At 44.8% G+C, this 21,740-nt stretch overlaps 1 protein-coding gene across 1 annotated transcript in view; it reads left to right on the forward strand.

Moving 5' to 3' along the window:
- The first annotated feature begins 398 nt into the window (after window positions 1-398).
- Window positions 399-21,740, forward strand: part of TRMT9B (tRNA methyltransferase 9B (putative)) — a 46,204-nt gene continuing 24,862 nt past the window's right edge. The window contains exon 1 of the mRNA XM_088478798.1: window positions 399-681. The gene's annotated coding sequence lies outside the window, so the exon portion shown is untranslated. The remainder of the gene's footprint in view (window positions 682-21,740) is intronic.

Here is a 21,740-nt window from a genome sequence, read left to right on the forward strand (position 1 = left end):
TATTAATACCGAATGAGGCCCTTGGCTGTGAGAGCTGATGATGATGAGGACAATTTTGAATTTGGGGTTTAAAAAGCGCAGCATAATAATTGAATGGCCCTCTGTGCCTTGCTAGCACCTGGCTCTTTTGTCTACCTGAAAACCATGTGTCTGTAAGAACAGAGTGCTGCTTTGGACAGTGCAGTAAAAGGCTTGCTGAATAACAGTACAATGGGACCAGCTCAATTGATTCCTATTTAAATGCACCTTGTAAAGCTTTATGATGTGAGCAAGAGGCAGGAAAAGAGAAGCCAGGTCACATGAGCAGCAGCAGTGCCCCCACCCCCTCCCAGCCCCTGGCAGATCATCATGCCTCACTCTATCAGACAGCCTGTGCTGATGCTTAGGGGACTGGGGGGAGCACCCTCTGCTTCCTCCCACATCTGCACCGACAGCTCCATCCAGCAGCAGCCCTGCACCTGAGCCTTCACCTTGCATGTGCTGCTTGCCTGCCAGGGGCTTCCATCCAGCTCCGCTCTGCAAGACCAGGGGCAAGCAGCACAAGAGGAGCTGCTTGCATGATCAGCTGCAGAAAAAGGGTATGGAGGGGGCACATGCCAATCCGTTCAGTGTGAGCCTCCATAGTCACAATGCTGTGCACAGACTGTAAAAGACGAGATCCGAGGCTGGCATCAGTGGCAGGTAAATAAATGCATGCTAATGGGTAAACGCAAGTCTTGGGTAGAAGGGCAGAGAACCAGTGCCACCCTGTATGTGTCTGCTGTACCCCTCAGTGGGTGATAAACCAGTGGCTGTGACCTCTGGAGCAATGCATACATGTATAGAGGAGAGTTGTATTGCAGCTAGGTAAACACAAGGTTGGCTCTGCCAGGCAAAACAGACTTTAAAATGATGATTGGCTTGGTGTTTACAGAGGCTGCCTGGCAACTTTTAAGTGATTTCTTAGAGTTTATCTGGCACAGATGATGTTAACCAGGCAGTGCAGGAGGATAATCTCATTGCTGGAGAGAACCTGGAGAGGATAATTTAATAGTGCAACGACTTCATTAATAGGAATCCGTTTTAATTTAGTCTGAGAGTGTTTGAAAATGTGGTAAATGAGTTAAGACTGTCTCAGTGAGAGGATGTAATATTGGCTATGTCACCAGCTGTCATGCATCCTAATCCCATCACGTTTGTGACGGTACCTTCAGGAATATAGTGTGCAGATGCGAGAGAGAAGATGACAGACATGTGAAACATTCTTATTATGGTGGATAAGCAGTATCTGTCCATCAATGTTCAGTGTGTGCAAAATATGTTGTTACAGATATTCCTAAACTACATTTCCCATGAGGATCAGTCAGCTGAGCATCATAGAAGCTGCAGGTCATGAACAGCTGAGATGTGCTGAGCATCCAAAGGGTCTTTCAGTGACAGCCAGGGAGCCAGAGATTGCTCATAAATAACTGGGGAACATTATTTTATCTAGTCATTATCTCTACATGACCTTCAGGATCAGAGGTTAAATCGCAAGGATCTTTCATGTGTAGTATAGCCCCACACCCAGATTTGTAATGATAGAATGTGTCTCCCTGTCATAGGATCCTGCAGAGCTTTGCATTATCACAGGTGGTGCTCCTGGGCACTTACATTGTGTTCCCTGATAAAGCCCTCTTGTGCTCATCAAGATGAACATCGCAGCTTTAACTTGGTATAAGAGGGATCATAGTAATCGCAGGGATCATTTCTGTGATAAATAATATATCTGTACCAACTATTATTTTTCCCTTTTTTTGTAATGATGTTGTACTTGCAGTCTATATATGCACGTGGTTTGCGCAGGGTTCTCCAAATGCTGCAAGCAGATGATTCATCCCTATGCAGAACCACCAGTCTGTATTAACATATCAGGAGAGGAAGATGCTTGAATGCACAAAAATAGTATGAGCTATATGATCCATTTACATGCATGGAAGCTTCTTCCTGTGCTCCCATGGAACGCTTCTTCCTGTGTTCACGTGGGTACTGACTGTTTGTTCTTCATACAGTATGTATTAACCACTTAACTGACAAGTTTTATTCCCCAAAACCGGTCCGAAATTATCATTTTTCTTTTTTTTTTTTAAATAAAAGTTTAGAAAAGGATTTACACATTTTATTGAAAAATAATATTCCTAGGGGGCGACGACAATGTTCCCCTCCTCGCACTTTTGTCCCCAGTGCATGCGCTCCAGAATACCATTGGCACGGCGTTCTGGGGCACGATTCTGGCAGTGATTTTGGCTGTCACGGACCACTGCATCACTGCCTGGAGGTCCAAGGAGTCAGAGGAGATCCGTTCTACACATGTGCATAACGGATTTCCTCTAAAAGCAAGTGGGGCGGAGCGATCGCATGGGATGCGATTGTGTCAGCTGAAGCACAGCTGGCTGTGGTCGCATGCCATGCCAAAACACCAGTTAAGTGGTTAATGATCCCCAGTATTGATACTCAGAAAAAAGGATTCCGGTTGTCACCTAAAGATACAAGTTGGTCTAACACATATAGTAGCTTCCAATAAGCATCTGGTGAAGTCTTTAGGTGCTTATTTCATTCATTTATGAAATGGTTTCACTAACTTCTTCCTGTTTCTGGAACAAGATATAAGAGGTAAAAATTATGCCAAAAGAAATGTGTCAGTGAGTACAAAGACATAAGCTGGGTACACACTATAAGATTGTGCCCAATGATGTATAACGATTAGACCGATCTAAACAATCATAAAAATGGCGTATATACACTGTACACACTACCCAATAATCATTTAGTTACAAACGATCCTTTTGATTCCAAATTGTTTCGCCAATATAGTCTCCACACACCGATGGCACTTTCTAAACTATACCAGAACAATGAGAGTGACATAGCGTGTGCAGCACTCTATATCGGGAGCCCATAAAATGAGTTTAGATTGACCATGGGGCCCTGGTGCTGCGTACACACTACACAATTATGTGCTCTATCTGACATATAGAGAGCCTGATTCAGAATTGTACGTTATTGCACAGTAGCTGCGTCTTTGGACGCGGCTAGTGTGCAGTAATATTCTAATGCTGCAGGAGGCGTCTTGTTTAAATAGCCGCCTCCTGCCGGGTTCTGTGATCCGCTGCTGCGTCCGAGGACACAGCCATCGGATCACTCTTTGTGACCTTCGGTCATCTGAGTCACCTTCTAGTTACTCATGATGACTGGTTGTTGCGTACACAGCCACTGACCTCGGCATGCCCTGAAAACGGGAGCGTGTGTACCCAGCTTTAGTTTAAAATAGTGTCAGCTTCTCCATTATGGTTCTATGAATGCACACTTAAGCCATAGACATAATGCCAGTGCATCCTGTTGCCTCACAGTCAGTTGTAGAACAGAATCAGATTTGGTTTCTCAGGTTGGCCAATTACTCCCATTTATGTACATCTGAGATAATGTGCCAATTGGTCCTGTATGTAATCATCTAATACAAAAATGCAATCATTCAGCAATCTTTGCTGCCAATACGGTATTTCAGGCAGTGATTTAAACTACCATATGCAGCCTGCCTTTCTTTGTGAGACCATGTGTGAGAAGATTGACCCAGATATTCTGCTACGGGGGGAATCTGGTTTGTCAAAGCAAAACCCATACTATTATGTTATGATATGGTGACTCAAGGTTTAATTGGCAGCAAAAATGCACTTTCTGTTGCCTTTGTGAGTGCCTAATTTTGCCAATCATGCTCATATTTGCAGGTAAGCACATAAGCACATTGACTCAAGATGGCGGTGACTACAGGGGTATTGTAATGTTACTCTGATGATAGGAGCTGGGCTAAGTGACTGATTTCATGCTGCATGCGGAATAGCTGCAGTAACGTGTCTGATTCTACTAATGCAAAACAAGTACATGTCACAGTACCAAGACTTTGCATTTAGGGCTTGATTCAGACCCGCTCGCTAGATGCGTTCGCACGTACCCAGCGTATGCAAATCCGGCACACTCCCAGCAAGGCAGGCGATCACACGGCAAGGCATCAGCACGCCCACTATGTCTTGGCGAGCGATCGTTTTGTGTATGCAGACACCCACCAGCCTGTCTTAAGACACCCACTTGCGCACGTCATCTCCAGGAAGTGTATGGTACCATCGGGTACTATCGGACCCATACGCAGCACTTGTGGCTGTCCATACCCTACCGCAAGCACTGCGAGCACTTCAGTGTAATATTCAACCAAGTGACGTGTACTATGACTCTGCCTCTTAATTATGTACGCCTCTGAAACGGCATTGAGACGCTTAGGCACGCCTGCGGTCGCACCTCCACCCCCCCATTTTTAATGGTCAGCCATTGTCACCACACACAAACAGCTTCTCCTGTCACTCATTCAGCCGGGCTGTCTATGCGCTGGCAGCAAACGATTCCCGATCGCTCCGACTGGTTCGCGCACGCACACTGCGATACATACGCATGCGCAGATTGCAAAAATCGGCTGCATGTGAACGCTTCCTAGCGAGCAGGTCTGAATCGGGCCCTTTATGTGATGTTCCCTGGCTAGCAAGTTTAGGCTATAGCTTACAATTGGACACCTATTGCATCATTATGGTGCTTTATAAATTAATAAAGGTTATTAATATCACTAACAATAATAATCCAGAGACTTGTGATATAGTAATAAGTTCATTATCAAAAATCAGCATGATTAAAAATTTAAATTGTAAAAATATATATACTGTATATATATATATCTCAATATCATATACAGACAGCCTCAATAATGACCCTTTATGAACAAAATAAGGTGCCAACGGCCAATGAGCACTCGTCCATTTTTAACATCAAAACGATGAACGATAACGACGACACGCGTTCCCGAGTTCATCGAGTAAACATGCAGGCCAACCTGAGGATGTCGTCAGGTTGCTGCATGTGGGGGAATGGGGGAGAGAGCCCGGCGCTGAACGATATCGTTAATGATATCGTTCAGCGGGTGTGCTCAATGTCATGAACGATGTTAAAAATGGACGATAAAGTGGACGACTGAATGATAACGATATCGTTATTGTTCAGTCGTCCACTTTAATCGCCCATTGTGTACGCACCTTTAAGCATACCTGACGACTTTCTGGCTGCTCCTTCCGGGAGGGAGCAGCCAGATCGGCAGGATGGGGGGGCGTGGCCGGGACAAGGGGGAGTGGCCGGGCGGGTGACAGCACTTGTGGGCGTGGCGGGGGCGGGGTCACACAATTGCATCAGTTTGGCCCAGCCCCCGCTAAACAATGCCAATAAAATAGGCATTGTGAAGCAGGGGGTGGGGCCAAAATGACGCAAATCACGTCACCGACCCCCCCGCTGCGGGGGATACAGGGGTTATTGCGGGGGGGATAGGAGTGGTGGGCGACAGCCGGGAGAATTGCCTGCCTTCCTGGGAGGTCGGGAGCGGCACCCGATTTTCAGGAGGCTCCCAACCAAAACGGGAGGGTAGGCAAGTATGTACCCAAACCTGTATTTGAAGGGTTGTAATCAGGTAGCAGTAGGGGATTTGCAAATTGGCAAAATTTAGCGGAAGAGTGATGAGAGTGTGTTGACGGAATTGCGGGCTATGCAGAGTTGTGTGGACGTGTAAATACGCCTGTTACGGATGGATCTTTTTCACCAAGGATAGTTCTGGTGAACACGTGCAATGGGCGTTCCAGCCACAGAGATGCCTACAGTTTTGTATACAGGTCAGTATCCACATTTAGTTCCTGTTGGAAACTACAACTGTATTTCTATTTGTTTTTGTTGGAAGCTTTATACCACACAGCATTTACATGTACCGCAGCATGATGTTAACATGAAGTCATCATACAACTTCACATATTCTGCTGTTTTCTTATACTACATATGTCTATCTTTGCAAGACATATGATAGGTCAGACTATTGCCTTTCCTTTTACAATCTTTTAAGATAATTTGAAGTTACTCAAGTACTTAATTTTATGGTGTCTAGTGATGGATTTTACCTAGTAAAATCCAACACCCGCAGGTAGGGGAGTAGCTAGACCTATGGGGGCCCCATAGGAGTGGGAGGGCACGGCATGCGTAGTCCCCCCGCCATCGGAGATGTATGCAAACCATCGGGCCTGAATCGGGCCCAAAGTCTGAACACATCTCTTGGGTCCCAATAACCTAAAGGCTAAATATAGTATCAAGGACACTATAATAGAAAATACAGAGGAGGAAAGGGATTTAGGAGTCACCATTTCAGCTGACTTGAAGGCAGGCAAGCAATGCACCAAAGCAATGAGGAAGGCAAGTCACATGCTTGGTTGCATAGGGAGAGGAATCAGTAGCAGGAAACAAGAAGTGATAATACCACTGTATAGGTCATTGGTACGTCTTCATCTACAATACTGTGTTCAGTTCTGGAGGCCATATCTCCAGAAGGATATAAACACATTAGAGATGGTACAAAGAAGGGCAACTAAAATGGTGCATGGCCTACAGCACAGAACTTACCCAGAAAAGGCTAAAAGATCTTAATATGTATAGTTTGGAACAGAGAAGGGAAAGGGGGGACATAATAGAAACTTTCAAATACATGAAGGGTTTTAACAAGGGATAGGAGGGAAACATTCTTCAAAGTAAGAGATTACAAGAACACGAGGACATGCACTGAGACTGGAGGGAGGTAGGCTCAGAGGAAATTTGAGGAAAAATTACTTCACAGAAAGTGTAGTGGATAAGTGGAATAGCCTCCCATCAGAGTTGGTTGGAGCTCAAACGGTGGAACAATTTAAACACACTTGGGATAGGCATAAGAATATCCTTAAGAGAGACGTAAGGAGCAAATAGGGTTGAAGTTGCCTAAAGGATACATGAAAAGGGGCAGACTAGATGGGCCAAGTGGTTCTTATCTGCCGTCAAATTCTATGTTTCTATGTTTCTATTTCCTGCAAGAGGCAAATTAATGCTGCAGTGCCATGTTTTTCAATGGGGACTGTGGTCTGGCCCATTTTATAGTTATGATTGGCTCAGTTAGCTATCGTCATCTTCAGATGCCATTAGCCATTGTAGAATATGGATCTTCTGACCCCCTCTAGTAGCTGCGGACATCTAGGAAGTGAAGTCTTTTGCTGAAAGAGTTTTCAATGGGAAAGTGCTTCACTGGGACAAACTCTTTTTGGTAGCGCTGTCCTTGTAACATACATGCCTACCCTCCCGGTTTTCGCGGGAGGCTCCCGATTTTTCAGGTAACCCCCCACACCCCCGGAAGGGTAGGCATTTCTCCCACATTCTGCCCACTTCCTAGTGAAGTGGGCAGAATGAGGAGAATTCCGGCGGCGATCGCGGGTCTCCGTGTAGGGGGCAGGGCTTAAGACGTGATTCTACATGAATCATGTTATTTGGCCCCGCCCCCTATGTAAATTCTAATCAATCATGGCAATTTTATGGTGAGGGGGCGGGGCTTAATGACGCGAATCGTCAGATCCCGCCCCAGTCACCCCCCCTGCTGCTTCTCTTACCCGGGCTTCTCCCGGGAAGAGCTACTGAAAGGTAGGTAGCTATGCCTTGTAAGCATGCATTGCTAAGTAGATCATGTAAATTGTAGCTAAACAATGCAAATGGGCTGTTATTTATAAGGGAAAAACACAGATAAATAATAAATATTCAGCACTACAGGGTAGAAAACACTCTACAGTAAGGTACAATGAGAATTCAGGGGTTAACCACATGGATGTTGAAAACTAGGGGTTATTATTACACCAATTAGGCAGGTAGGTGTTGGGCCTTTTATAAAACTTGGGGCTGATGCAGAGTCGCTTACAAGTTGGGCACAGATGCAACCTCATTGTATGCTTAGATATAAATGTGAATCCTCACCTGTATTCAGAGTTTGCAGCATCTATACAGCCGCTCTGCCCCAATCTGTCCTCTTGTATAAGAAGTCGCCATCGCTATCAGCGCGGATTTGCACCAACCCTCTTCCTGGGCAGCCCTCTGCCAACCCTCTACCTGGAGCAAGAGATCCGTCTGAAATCACAACTTCTGAATATCCCACATTCTACATGCTGATTTCCAGGTATGGGAATCAGCATGAATTATACAATAACATATGCAATATACTGTAGAGCAATACATATTTCATACTTATTGCTATAAATATAACTTTCATATTTCTGTTTCCAGAGTGTTCCAGCCAATGTAAGGGCTGTAATTAGTCTCTGATTGATGTGCAGTCTTTGTTTTGTCTTTCACATTCTAGCACACCATTTAGCCTAGAAGGATTTACTGTACTGTCTAAAGCTAAGCAGTGCATTTGACGAGATAAAAATAATGAGTGCAAACAAACCCAGTGTATACAGCATGATACCCATGGAAAATGACATGCAGAAAGACATGACAAGATCAAAACTCCAGCTTGGTAACCTTCTAACCCTGCCAGTGACAGAAAGACCTACATTTCAGCGCTGTTAATTAAAATCTGCAATGAAAGACTAATTGTATTCCCAGTATTCTCTATTGTGAAACAGCGGTCTGATGTTATTAGCCACTTAACTCACTTCACACACATTCCCCTTTTCAGGAAATGCAATCATGCATTGTGGTTAATTTAGAGTGAGGCAACCCCTAGCAATGAGAATAACCTACATTGAAAGAATCACTCGGAAAAGGTATAAAATGCTACTGTCCATATTGGCTGCTGATTCACAAAAGGCACCATGTAAGAACGTGTCATAACCCCTTTAGCACTTGCTGAAAGGATTATGACATCTGTTCTCTAATTAATGCGCTCACAGTGGTAAGCTGGTTGGGTAAGAAATCCCGGCTGTCGGGATGCCGCTATTCAGAATACCGACAGTGGCATCCCGACACCCATAGGAACTAAAGGTAAGTATTTCCCTACCCCTACCCTAACCCCTACCCTAATCCTTTTACTCGGTGCCTAAACCTAACACCCCCCCTCCTAGTACCTAAACCTTACCTCCCTCTCCCTGCACCCTAAACCTAAGACCCCCTAATCCTAACCGTCCCTCTCTGGTGCCTAACCCTAACCTCCCCCTAATGCCTAACCCTAACCCCGCTACATAACCCTAACCTCCCCCTAATGCCTAACCCTAGCCCCGCTACCTAACCCTAACCTCCCCCTAATGCCTAACCCTAACCCCGCTACCTAACCCTAACCTCCCCCTAATGCCTAACCCAGCTACCTAACCCTAACCTCCCCCTAATGCCTAACCCTAACCCCGCTACCTAACCCTAACCTCCCCCTAATGCCTAACCCTAACACCGCTACCTAACCCTAACCTCCCCCTAATGCCTAACCCTAACCCAGCTACCTAACCCTAACCTCCCCCTAATGCCTAACCCTAACCCCGCTACCTAACCCTAACCTCCCCCTCATGCCTAACCCTAACCCGGTACCTAACCCTAACCTCCCCCTAATGCCTAACCCCGCTACCTAACCCTAACCTCCCCCTAATGCCTAACCCTAACCCCACTACCTAACCCTAACCTCCCCTTAATGACTAACCCTAACCCCGCTACCTAACCCTAACCTCTCCCTAATGCCTAACCCTAACCTCCCCCTAATGCCTAACCCCGCTACCTAACCCTAACCTCCCCCTAATGCCTAACCCTAACCCCACTACCTAACCCTAACCTCCCCCTAATGCCTAACCCTGCTAGCTAACGCTAACCTCCCCCTAACACCCCGATACTTACCTTCGGGATCCCGACCTGTCGGGATTTCGGCACCGGTATTTGGACCGTCGACATCCTGTACGGCAGGATGTCGACTACATCCCTGGTATATGAAATCCCGGCTGTCGGGATGCCGCTGTTCAGAATACAGACAGCGGCATCCCGACAGCCAGAATCCTGACACCCATAGGAACTAAAGGTAAGTATTTTCCCTACCCTAACCCTAGCCCTCCCTTCCTGGTGCCTAAACCTACCCCCCCCCCCCTTCCTAGTGCCTAAACCTGTCCTCCCCCTCTCTGTCGGGATTTCTGCGCCGGTATTTTGATTGTCGGCATCCCGCACGCCGGGATGCCGACTACATCCCTGGTGAGCTTAGCTTACCGTTATTTATGACTGTACCGCTTACACCATCTATAGATGATATTAGCCGTATGGTCCCCAGCAAAGGCCTTTGCGGTTTCAGAGAAGGCTTCCAGGCTTTGCTGAGTCCCCAGCGGGTTGCAGTACTGTCCGCATGTACAGATGTCCGTCGCGTCTGCGCATTACTCAGCATCCCATCGCCAGCAGCGGTAGGCTGCCAGCAGCTCGGCAGAGGACGTCGAGGAGGTGGAAACCGCTGGACCTCGACGGACAAGTAAGCTATGTTAGATTCCAGTGGCATACAAGTATCACTGTGATACTAAACTAAATATGCCGGATGGTATTTGGTATTGTTATTAAATGGAGTCCAAAATGTTATATCCTACATTAACTCAAGTTGACTCTCGGAAAAAAAAAAAAGAACATGTACTTTAGGATTTGTCCTACTGAGTTTTGCTCCCAGATAAATGTATACACATATACATAGTATAGTATACATATACATAGTACTAGAATGCTACTTTTACAAACTTTTATACCAATGTATTGTATACTATGGCCCATATAACATTTCTGGAGATGAGTGACCACAATGTTCAGCTTTGCTCACCCGCGATTTATGGTACAGCATCGACTGCCCCTTTGGGGCACATGGCAAATTCTGCAATATCAGTGGCTACAAGATGCCAGATAATCACTGGAACCTCACATGCATAATTGAATTGCCACCTGTAGGTTAACTTAAAGCAAAATATATAATAAAACTGCAGCCACAATTAAGTTTAGCCAGTGACCTTCTCATTCTACCAACCATCATTATTACAGAAGCCAAGTATCTTAAGACCTCAATGTGGTGCTCTCATCAATGTCCAACTTTGAGTTTGTCAGAAGGCATCTAAAAAGCTGTGACTGACACATGCATGATCATTTAAAAATGTCCTGCTATCTGTTGCCAAAGAATGAACTGTCACCAAAGTGTTGGGGTGGGGACACCAGACTCCTCCAGTTCTACTGGTTGGGCTGAGGGCAGTATTAGTGGATAAACCTGTTTTTTTGCTGGAGTTCTTTAAACCATTCAGGAGGCATTTATTACTTTAGAATAATTTAGATTGAAGAACAAAAGGGTTACAGTCTGAATCAGTAGTAGATGGTTCCAGCAGATTATGTGATAAAAACAATAGTAAACCTACATACATAGCCTTCTGTCGGGATGCCTCCTGTCAGAATACCGACAGCGGCATCCCGATGGTTGTTATCGCGACAGGGGACGAGTAAGTATACTGTTATGTTCTGGGTTGTTTGTGGACCCGGGGTGGTAGCAGGAGTGAACACAGAAGCGGGTTTGAATAAAAAACTAGTTTTTTTAATAAGTGCTTGAGTAGACATAAACTATAGCAGTAAATAAAAGTCCAGGAATATATAAATGTGCACAAGAGTTCTGTGGTGGGAGTAATGGGTTAATGTCCAAGTAGAAACAATTAGAGCTGTCCAGGTGTGCAGGTAGTGAGACTGAAAATAATGAGCCAGGTATGCAGGTAGTGAAGCAGGAAAATAATAGCCTGGTATGCAGGTAGTGAACTAAGGCAATGAGCAGGATGTCAGCAGGCTCAGGCACTCAGGTATGGGCAAGGGTGATGGAGGAAGCGGGGTAGTCCAGCGGAAGCTAGGAGCTGACAGGCAGACTGGCAGACAGGCGAATTCACAGGAACAGGGTAAGCACAGAGAACTCCCTCTCAGCTAGGCTGAGATACACGTTGCACTGGTAAAGAAGGAAGGCACTGACCCTTCCTAAATACCCCATGCCGTGCTGTTACTGGCCGGAGGGAACATGTGAATCACCAGGATTGGCCAGCCGCATCACATGGCCAGAAGGCAAGTTGGTGGCGCCCATGCCAAACGGAACGGAGACGCCGCCAGGCCTCACCAGCGCAGAGTCACAACAGGGCCGCACAATAATGCACGCAGCCAAAGCCCCCCGCCAGACACCAGCTCCGCCACCAGACAGCCCGCGCCACAACGACCTCACAGGTAACACCCGCAAATACCCTGGCCATGACATATACTTACCCTACCCCACCTAACCCTCTCTTCTTGTAGCCTAACCCACCCCACACCCTAACCCTCCCCGTTCTTAAATCTACCCCCCCTTCGTGCCTAAACCTAAGCCTCAACTCTTAGTGCCTAACCCAAACCCTCCCCCCCCAGTGGTGCCTAACCCTCCCCCCTAGGGATGCCTAACCCGAACCTCCCCCCCAAAACCTAACCCTAACCCCGCTACACTCCCTAAACCTAACCCTCCTCCCCCCCGCGGGTAATGCTAAGGGCGCCCCAGGCTTACCTCGTTCGGGCTGGCGCCCTTTGGCGTTCTGGCGTTGGGATTAAGATAGGCATCGCTATTTCAACGCCTATCTAAAGTCCCTTGTCGGGATCTCATTGTCGGTATTGAGACCCGCAGCAAGCGGCCGCCGGTCTCTTAACTACATCCCGTATAGATACCCAGCAGAGGGCATCTGTAACATTTGAAATGCGACCAGTAACAGAATTGGCTGAATGCCCTTCTGCAAAGAAATCAACTCCCCAGAAATTGTGCACTCCACGTCCTTTTTTCTCATTTTTATAATATTGCTCTGAGGAAAAAAAAATATTGATGCACAGGTTTACCAAACAGTCTGCCATGTAGTCTGCACAAAGCAAGGAGTGTCCTCACTTCACCCAAATCCTCCTATTAGCCAGTTCCAACTTTTGGGCTACTATAAATGCCGCCATTTTGGTCAGTAAACCCATGCACTTGGGGTGACATCACCTAAGAAAATTTTTCATTGCTCCTTTTCAATTTTGCTAATTCATTCATTCAACTCAACATTGAAGAAAAACCTAAAAATTGTAGTTGCAGTTAATTATCTTATGGGCTCTATTCTATCACTAAATATATCTCTGTTCCTAATGTAATTGTAATGTTATACCCAGTGCTTTTTTTTTCTCCAATGAAAACAGGTAGTGGTACGTACGGGAAGCAGTCGGGAAGCCGATGGACGTAATCCCGACCGCCGGCTTCCCGACTGTCTAATCCCGGCAAGGCACTAATGACAGGTGTCGAAATCCCGACGCCTGTCATTAGACCTACGCTGGGAGCCCGACACCCGGCTTACCAATCAAAGGTAAGCCGGGCGCCGGGCGTGGACAGCCGCAGGGGGGGAGGGTTAGGTTAGGGGCTCCTGGGGGGGACTTAGAGTTAGGCACTCCCCCCCCCGGAGGTTAGGATTAGGCTAGGGGAAGGGGGGGGTTAGGGTTAGGCACCCCTGGGGGGAGGTTAGGGTTAGGCACCCCCCCGGGGGACTTAGCTTTAGTCTGCAGGGAAGGGGTGTTAGGTTTAGGCACTTAGAGGGGGTCAGGGTTAGGCACTAGGGGGGGAAGGATAGGGTTAGGCACCCCTAAGGGAGGGTTAGGGGGTAGAATTAGGTTAGTTCATACTTACCTTAGGACGATCGGGATTTCCTCCTTTGTCGGGATGCCGCTGTCGGGTAAATCATACTGATTCCGTACGTACAGTACCTAAGCGTACATGATGATACAAGATTTATACTAGCTTCCATATTTTGGACGTACACAGAAGCTAATTTTATTCATTTGTATAATAATTTCACTGATTTCTTTCTATTTCTGGAACAAGTTATAATTAAAAATCATACAAAAGGTGGCAATGCTGCATCACAAAATCACTGTAACACCTATCATAATACAGTAACTGATTTTAACATAGCATGCTTATTATTCCTGCACAATAATAGAGTGAATTTATGGGTTATTCTTTTAATTCATTTCCATATTGTTGAGGGATAGCTGACTACACTTTTCGCGTTTCAAGTACACTGGCAGCTCGGAACAAAAATGTTCAGACAGTACACTAGAAAGTGAGTATTACAGTGTCTCACTGGTAAATGATGATAATGCTAGATACAGGTCATGCTTTTTCTGCCAGGAACAGACTGTTCCATTGTGCCATGCAGCGCGTCCGTCCTATACCTGCTGCCCACAATGACTTTGAAAGGATGGCAACAACACAGGAGATAGTAACAACTCTGGCACCCTGCCTCTGGCAGCAGGTATGGGGTATAGGGGTGTGGCCCGTGCTCACAGGCTCCCCATTTCTTAAAACACCCCAATGTAGTATTATAAGGTAACTCAGTGATGGTTTTATTCTTTTTAGTCCATAGGTGGCAGAATTGTGTAGCTTTTCATCTTTTTCTAAAAATATATGTATGATATCTATCAAAATAGATTTTTTTTTGTTTTGGCGACATTCTGAATTTAATCCTTATTTCCTATTCACTGACTTTTTTTTCTCTGACACATTTTTTATTATTTGCTGTATGAACCAATGAAGCATTGAATTCCTTTCAGATGTGGCAAAATATGTGCTCATTTTCCTCTTCTAGCACTTTAATAAATGTGTATTTCTACAGCTATAAAGGAAATGACCACAATGAAATACTCTGTAGAAAATGTTGTTGTAGTCCTGTCATTGTAAAATGCTGTATGTGATGGCAAATAACAGTCTGTGTATTTTATTCAGCTATATAGTTGTGTATCTATTATTTTGAAACATTTAGTGGAGGAACTATGTGCAACAAAGATTGGAGTCCTGGTGGCAGGGGCGTAGCCGGAAATTCCATGGGCCCCATAGAAACATTTTTAAGGTGCCCCCAGCCTTCTAGTGAAACACTTCTCTCCACAGCAGTTGTTCATTTTATGAACCATAGTAATGTTGTAGGTCACAAATTGAAACATTGTAGTCCTGCAGGTCGACAATATGCTCCACAGTGCCCCAAATTCATATTATGCCATAGTGTTCGCAGAACATATAATGCCACACTGAAGTGCCCCTAGTTCATATGCCACATTGTAGTGCCCCAGTTCATATTCCACATTGTAGTGCCCCAGTTCATAATATGCCACATTGTAGTGCCCTCTGTTCATATTGTGCCACATTGTAGCACCCCCTGTTACTATTTTACCACATTGATTGGCCCCAGTTCATATTATGCCACATTGTAGTGCCCCCAGTTAATATTATGCCACACTGTAGTGCTGAAGAGGCATCAATCAGACTTGTACTCAAACCTGATGGATTGCATACATGTCCAATGGCGGGGGTACTACAATGGCAGAGTGACCTGAGAGTTATTCAGATGGCCAATGGTATCTCAAGTGATCCGATGGCTGCGTCCTCAGATGCAGCTGAGGGTCATTTAAGCAGGAGGTAGGTGTCTATTTATACCAGATGCCTTCTGCTGCAAAAGCATGTGTTAGCATCAGTGCCACTTCCAAAGATGCAGCAACGATGCTAACAGCGTACAATCATTCCTGTGCCTCCTTACAATTATAACATTAACTACAAAATCCACTTATTGAAAATTGAATGTCACACCAGTCAAGCCAGGCATCAGGCCGGACCCAATTACTTAGCATGCATCACAAAGTTGGTAGACAACTATATGCCCTGGTCCTGGGCCCTCTAAGACTCTGGGCCCCATAGTAATGGCACCCACTATAGATACGCCCATGCCTGGTGGTCCATTTTATGTAATCTAGAGGGGACTAGGTACCATCATTTGTAAATGTTTTATGCATTGCCTCAAATTGACACATTAATGGAGGCTTTCCTGATATTATCACCTTAATTGTATCCTTGCCATAATCCATTTTCATTACCATAGTGTTTCATGTGGTTCTAGAGTTTGAAATTCGGGGGATAGTGCAGATTTATATAAACTAGAGATATACACAGACCCCTGTGTTTTGGTTTTGGTTCTAAATCATAGTTGTGTTTTGATTTTGGCAAAACCACCCTCAATTGTTTTGTTTTTTGATCTCTTTAATAATTAATAAAACAGCAAAATCATGTAATTTGGGCCTGTTTTTGTTCCCACAGTATTATTTACATCAATAATATAAATTTTCAGTCATTTCTAATCCAATATGAAAACCTCACAGCTCACAATATTGTTTTCACCATTATTGGTCAGAGGCTGCAGCGAGCTAGCTGGCTAAAGTAAGCGTTAGAGCAGTGGCACAAACACATGGTAGTTTAAAACAATATACAGTAGCAGATCTATGAAACATAATGGCACAGCAGTGGCAGACAACATGGCAGTTTAATAAACTGCCATCTATACAACCCTATAGAAAATTTTTATTAATCAAAAAGTAGTAGCCTAAAAGTACAAACTATAATATATTGCCAACACACTTCTCAAGACAGCAAATTACAGGCCAAAGGCCAATACAGGTATTTGGAGGTAGAGTATTTAGTGGAAGGTAAAACATTTATTACTATAAGGAAAAGTAAATCTGAAACATGGAACAAATTATTAAAAACCAAGCTTCCAAATATGATTCAAGCCAGAGTAACAGCCTTGTAGAAACGAGAAGAATAACAAACTTCTCCTACCAGCAAATCACAGGCCACAGGCCAGTACAGGTAAATGGAGATGGAGTAACAGGCTAGTAGTCTTTACACCAATACAGCAAGGTGGGCAAAGCCCATAATGAATAGTGGTGCAGGTCTCTATCTACAAGTACCTACCTGCGCCACAGTGCCCCTAAGCTGCAGCATGAATGACATGCTGTGGCCGTTTAGGGGCAAGGAATGGGCAGGGCCACCCTGCGTTCCTAAAAAATGTTTTCTTGGAGTGCCGATGCCAGGGTCTGCGTCTTCCGGCTGAGCATTTTTTATTTACTTGGATGGATGATGACTGTGGCCCATGGTCACGAATGTGAACGGATGACCGCACTTTAGGATGCAGCATTCAGATCTCAGATGCTGTCAGGGGTAATCTTTTGTCCTCAGACACCTCCTGCAACATTAGAATATTTTATTATTGTTGCTACGTACAAAGACGCAGCAGCAATGATATATAATAGCATAGAAATAACCAGGCGCCAATTAGAAATTACTCTGACAGCCTGTGGCTTCAAAAAACAAATTATAAACTATCTGTTCATAATCAGAAAAATAAATATAAAAAGGAGTGCTGATTGTCACATTAAATTTGTCACATTTAGGGTTTTTAGATCCAAGTCAGAACCTGTGGACTGGGCTGATGTAGCAGAATAGTGACCTCTGCTGATTAGCCAGAGAGGTGGAAAGGCGGGAAAACACGTCAAGTAGCTGTCACAATAAGGAGTCGGTGGTTATATGCCTGTCCTAGGTGGGTCAATCACGTTGAGTAACATGGATTGCTAGTGTGAACTTTTGGGATTTCTTTGCTAAGCTGTCCTATCGGATGTTACCAGCAGCTAGGAGGAGCCAGTAGCTTTTATTATAAACTGTCTTGACAAACAGACAGACCCAAGGGACAATTGCACCAATTTACAACTACTTTACACTGGGAGCTAACTCCTATATTATCCTACAAATTCTATAACACCAGGATTAAATAATACTAAACTGGATGTAAGTAATTAAGGTAGTAATTGAATTATTTAAGAACTTGTAGTGATTATGGCCTGCTGAGGAACAGCTAAAGCTTATGTGAAGGATTTTAGCCATACAGTTTTATTTGTGTCTATGTCACACTGGCCAGGTGTTTTTGTAAATGTAATTTTATATTTCTTTATGTAATTAATTTATTCTGACAATCAGCGCTTCTTTTTATACATATATTTTTCTAGCTCTGAATTAGGCCCTCTGTTTGTAATTGGTGGCAAAGGTATTCCTCATAGAATTTGTAGTACACTTTGATGAACATCAGCCTTTTCACATTTTTTAGAAGTAACCTCCTACGCCGATTGCTCACAAGATGTCCGGCTGTGCTAAGCACTCTTTCACACTGGAGTGTGGGCAGCTTACGTACACCATAGCTAGTTTATACAATGAGCTCCAAATTACCTTTTTTTCCTTGCAGTATACAAAGAGACTGTGTGAGATGCTAATTTGTACACTATCATTAAAGTAATTCTTCACCATTCTATTGGTGATTACTGTAACAGTTTGAGTCACGTAGATGTGTCATTATATGTGGCCATTTCTTTTACATGTTTTATAATATTTACAGCAGAAATTCTATCTGTTATGCATCCCAACGCCACCTTTCCTGATTCCTACAGACAATTTCTTTTAAGCTATACCAAATGTCATACTGTTTGTTTCTGGTGCGGTGAGTTGACTCATCATCACCAATGGGTTTCTTGGAAAAGGTCATTTTTTTCCTGGCAGTAGAATTTGCAGGAGAATCTGAAGCAGGAGACATCGTGTCATGTGCCACTTTAGCTGACAACTTGCTCACAAGCAGCTCTTTGCATCTCTTAAGATTTGTGTGAATTGGAAAGAAATACATTACATAGGACTTAAACCTAGGATCAATCATTGTTGCCAAAATGTAGTGATCCAGTTGATGTTGCCAACCCTTTGGGCCTGGTGAAGCAAATAAAGAACTTGATCTACAAGTCCAACATACTTAGTGGAATCGCTTAGTTTCATCTCCTCCTTCAGCTTCTCTAGCTGCTTTTCCAGTAGTTTAATTAAGGGTATGACCAGACTCAAGCTGGAAGTGTGTAAACTCAGGGCCTGATTCAGAGGCGCTCGCAAAAAGCGAGCGCTCGCTCTGAATCAGGGCGGGTGCTGGTATTTATAGTTGCGGCAACCTGGCCGCTCGCATAGCTGTGGGTGACCACCCACAGCTATTGCGAGAGGCCAGGATGATGGTCGCAATGGTCAAGACCATCGCGACCATCGGGCTTGCGATGAGACCGTTGTGGTAGGGTCTCGTGGCTGCAAGCCCCAGAGAGCTTCTGGCTCTTATAGAGCCAGAAGCTCTCCCACTGACATCACTGGTGATGTCAATGGGGCCGCCCCCAAATGGCAGGCGTTCCTTCGGGAACACCTCCGTTTGGCCAGCCACCCCCCCTGCCCTTCTACCAAACGGGGCGAGCTGTCAATCACCATCGACAGCTCACCCCCTTTTGGGCGAGACCCGGAGCAGCGGAGCACCCGTCGCTAGCCAGGTCTCACGCATGCGCATGACGGAGCCGGCTCTGTCATGCGCATGCCCAGTGGGCAAACATCGTCCCGGTTGCGAGCGCTCAGCACTTGCGACCGGGTCTGAATCAGGCCCTCACTTCATAGGTTACAGTTTCAAATGGTTTCAGTACTGTAGCTTGCATTAAACCGACAATTTTATCCAGTGTGCTGTAGTAAGGTAACATGTCCCCCCTCTCCCTATCTCATGGCTTGATCCATAACTCATTAGCTAACTTGTTCTTTTGTTGTTGCTGTGCAGATTGTTTTTTGGGGTGTTTGTTTAGACACCAGTGATTGGTTGTTGCGAAAAGTTGTGTTGGTTGTTGTGAAAAGGTGTGTATGTTTTTTTAGCAGTTATATGGATGTTTAAGCCTATTTTTTTCTGAAGATTTTTTCTCCTGTTCTTTACTACTTTCAGCTGCACCATTCATCTGTGTGGGTCTACCATAAGTGGTATAAGGGAGGGGGTTCATTAGTGAATGTGTTGGTTGTTTATATATGGTCTGTTAGTTGGGTTCTTATCAGCTTTTCTTCATTGCCACCATACTTCCCTTCTCCCTCCTTTTTTACCTTGATATCTTGTGAAATAATTGTTGTTACAATTACTGCACATGGGATCGACTGCGATCCCGTGTGAAGTAAAAATTACTCTGCCGTCTTAGTTCCTGCTGCCATTCCACGCGACTATAGGGTTACTCAGAAGGCCGACTATCGACTGATCTGCGACTGGTGCTGCATCTTTGTTCACAATCGTTCAGATTTGCAAAGTCGCCAGTGGGCGTCTCAATACAAATCCTGGCGGCTGCTACATGTGCATATTTTTACACAGCCGCTGCGTACAAATTTGCAGCTGCGTTGACATTAGCGTCCATCTCTGAATCATGCCCAAGACAACGCAAATCACATCAAAGCTCTGCCTAGGCCATTTCCCCCACAAAATGTGGGAGTTTCCCAAACATTCTGGGAGATTAGGCAAGTGTGCTTTAATACAGGAGGGATCATCTGCTGTCACTCCCCTTACACAGCAAGACTTTATAAGGCACCAATTTAAGCAGTACAAGAGACAATGGTACTGAAGACAGCTCCTGTTAAAAAGGGTTGTTGGTATTAGAGAAGTATGCGGAGCCCCGTGTTTTGGTTTTGGTTTTAATTCATTATCGTGTTTTGGTTTTGGGAAAACCACCCTCAAGTGCTTTGGTTGGTATTAGCAGAGTATTGAGCAGGGTAAGACACTGAGGTCTGTAACCTATTAGCTTGAGGATGCTGGACCATATCTTGTTAGCAGAATACAGCGGGAATGTGTCTGTGAAGGACACTGGGGGTATATTTACTAAAGGTTGATGTTGGGTTTTTGGTGTATTTGTAATTGATTTTCATTCGATATTGCAAGTTGGAGATTTACTAAAGTCAAAATCGACTATAAAACTGACTATTAAACCAATCCTGTCCATAATTAACCATCAACCAAACACCGGTACTTTCACATAGACTAATACAGGATCCCCTCATTTACTAACAGTTGGATTGTAAATCGAATAAAAATTTACTACAAATCCCACTTTGAAACCACACACACAATAGACCTGCCTGAGGCAGTTGTGTTTGGGAGAAACATGCACAGATCACTATGAGCTGTGCATGCTTCTTAGGCAGTGTTTCCAAAATTGTGTCGCGGCACCCTGGGGTGCCTCGGGACACTGGCAGGGGATGGTCCAGCACCAAATCAAATTATTTATGGTCAGTGTAATGTAAATATGTGGACAAACAGAGGTGCAAACCTGTCCACCACCACATAACTGAACCTAAGGATGACAGGTCAGCACAATTTACTTCACTTTACTATTTCAAAAAAGTTTGGGAACCACTGTCTTAGGGTTAAAACAAGCTAAATAGTTAAAAAATTAAAAGCAAAAAACAGTGTGGTGTCCTCTTCTAAACCCATAACCAGCCCTGGTCCTTTTAGCCTGGTCTGATCACGGAAAACCGGAGGAATAAACGGCGTGGGGTTCCTCCTATTTTCCACTAACCAGCATCAGGCTGAACCAGGAAGACACACAGCGTGGGGTCTTCCTGCCAAAGCATTAACCAGCCCCAAACTGGTCAGCCCAGGGCTGACAATCCTCGAAAAGTGGGCCCCGACAAAAAATAAAATGGGTTCCTCCTTCCCGAACATCAATCAGACCCGGACTGAAAGCCCAGGGCTCTTCCCTGCACCCCTGGTTGGGTGCAGGAATAATGAGTTAAATAAAATAATATTGTTCTTCACAGTGGAACTACAGGTACCAGTAAGCCTGACCTGTGGCACCTGTAGAACCAGAAGTGCCAGCAGGCTGCTGGTACTGATACTCCCACTGTGCAGAAAATATAAAAATAACCACAAGAAACACACCGCATGTTGTATTACTTTATTACACACTAAGTCACTCACTCGCATTCACAATACATTACCTACTTCCTGGCACCAGTCGGTCTTCTTGTCCAATAGGCTACCAGTCTTCTTAAAATAAAAAAACTACTTACCCGGACCAGAACGAGCGCTATACTGTATTTACAGTATAGCGCTAGCTGAATGATAGGAAACCCATGAGGTTTCCTGCACCTTAGCTGTTCCTAGCCAATCAGTGGCTGGTTACTATGACAATGGCCCCTGATTGGCTAAGAGCAACCGGACTCTTTGCCAATC

This window comes from Taudactylus pleione, unplaced genomic scaffold, assembly GCF_031769625.1.
Source record: "Taudactylus pleione unplaced genomic scaffold, aTauple2 ptg000218l, whole genome shotgun sequence".
Lineage (NCBI taxonomy): Eukaryota > Metazoa > Chordata > Amphibia > Anura > Myobatrachidae > Taudactylus > Taudactylus pleione.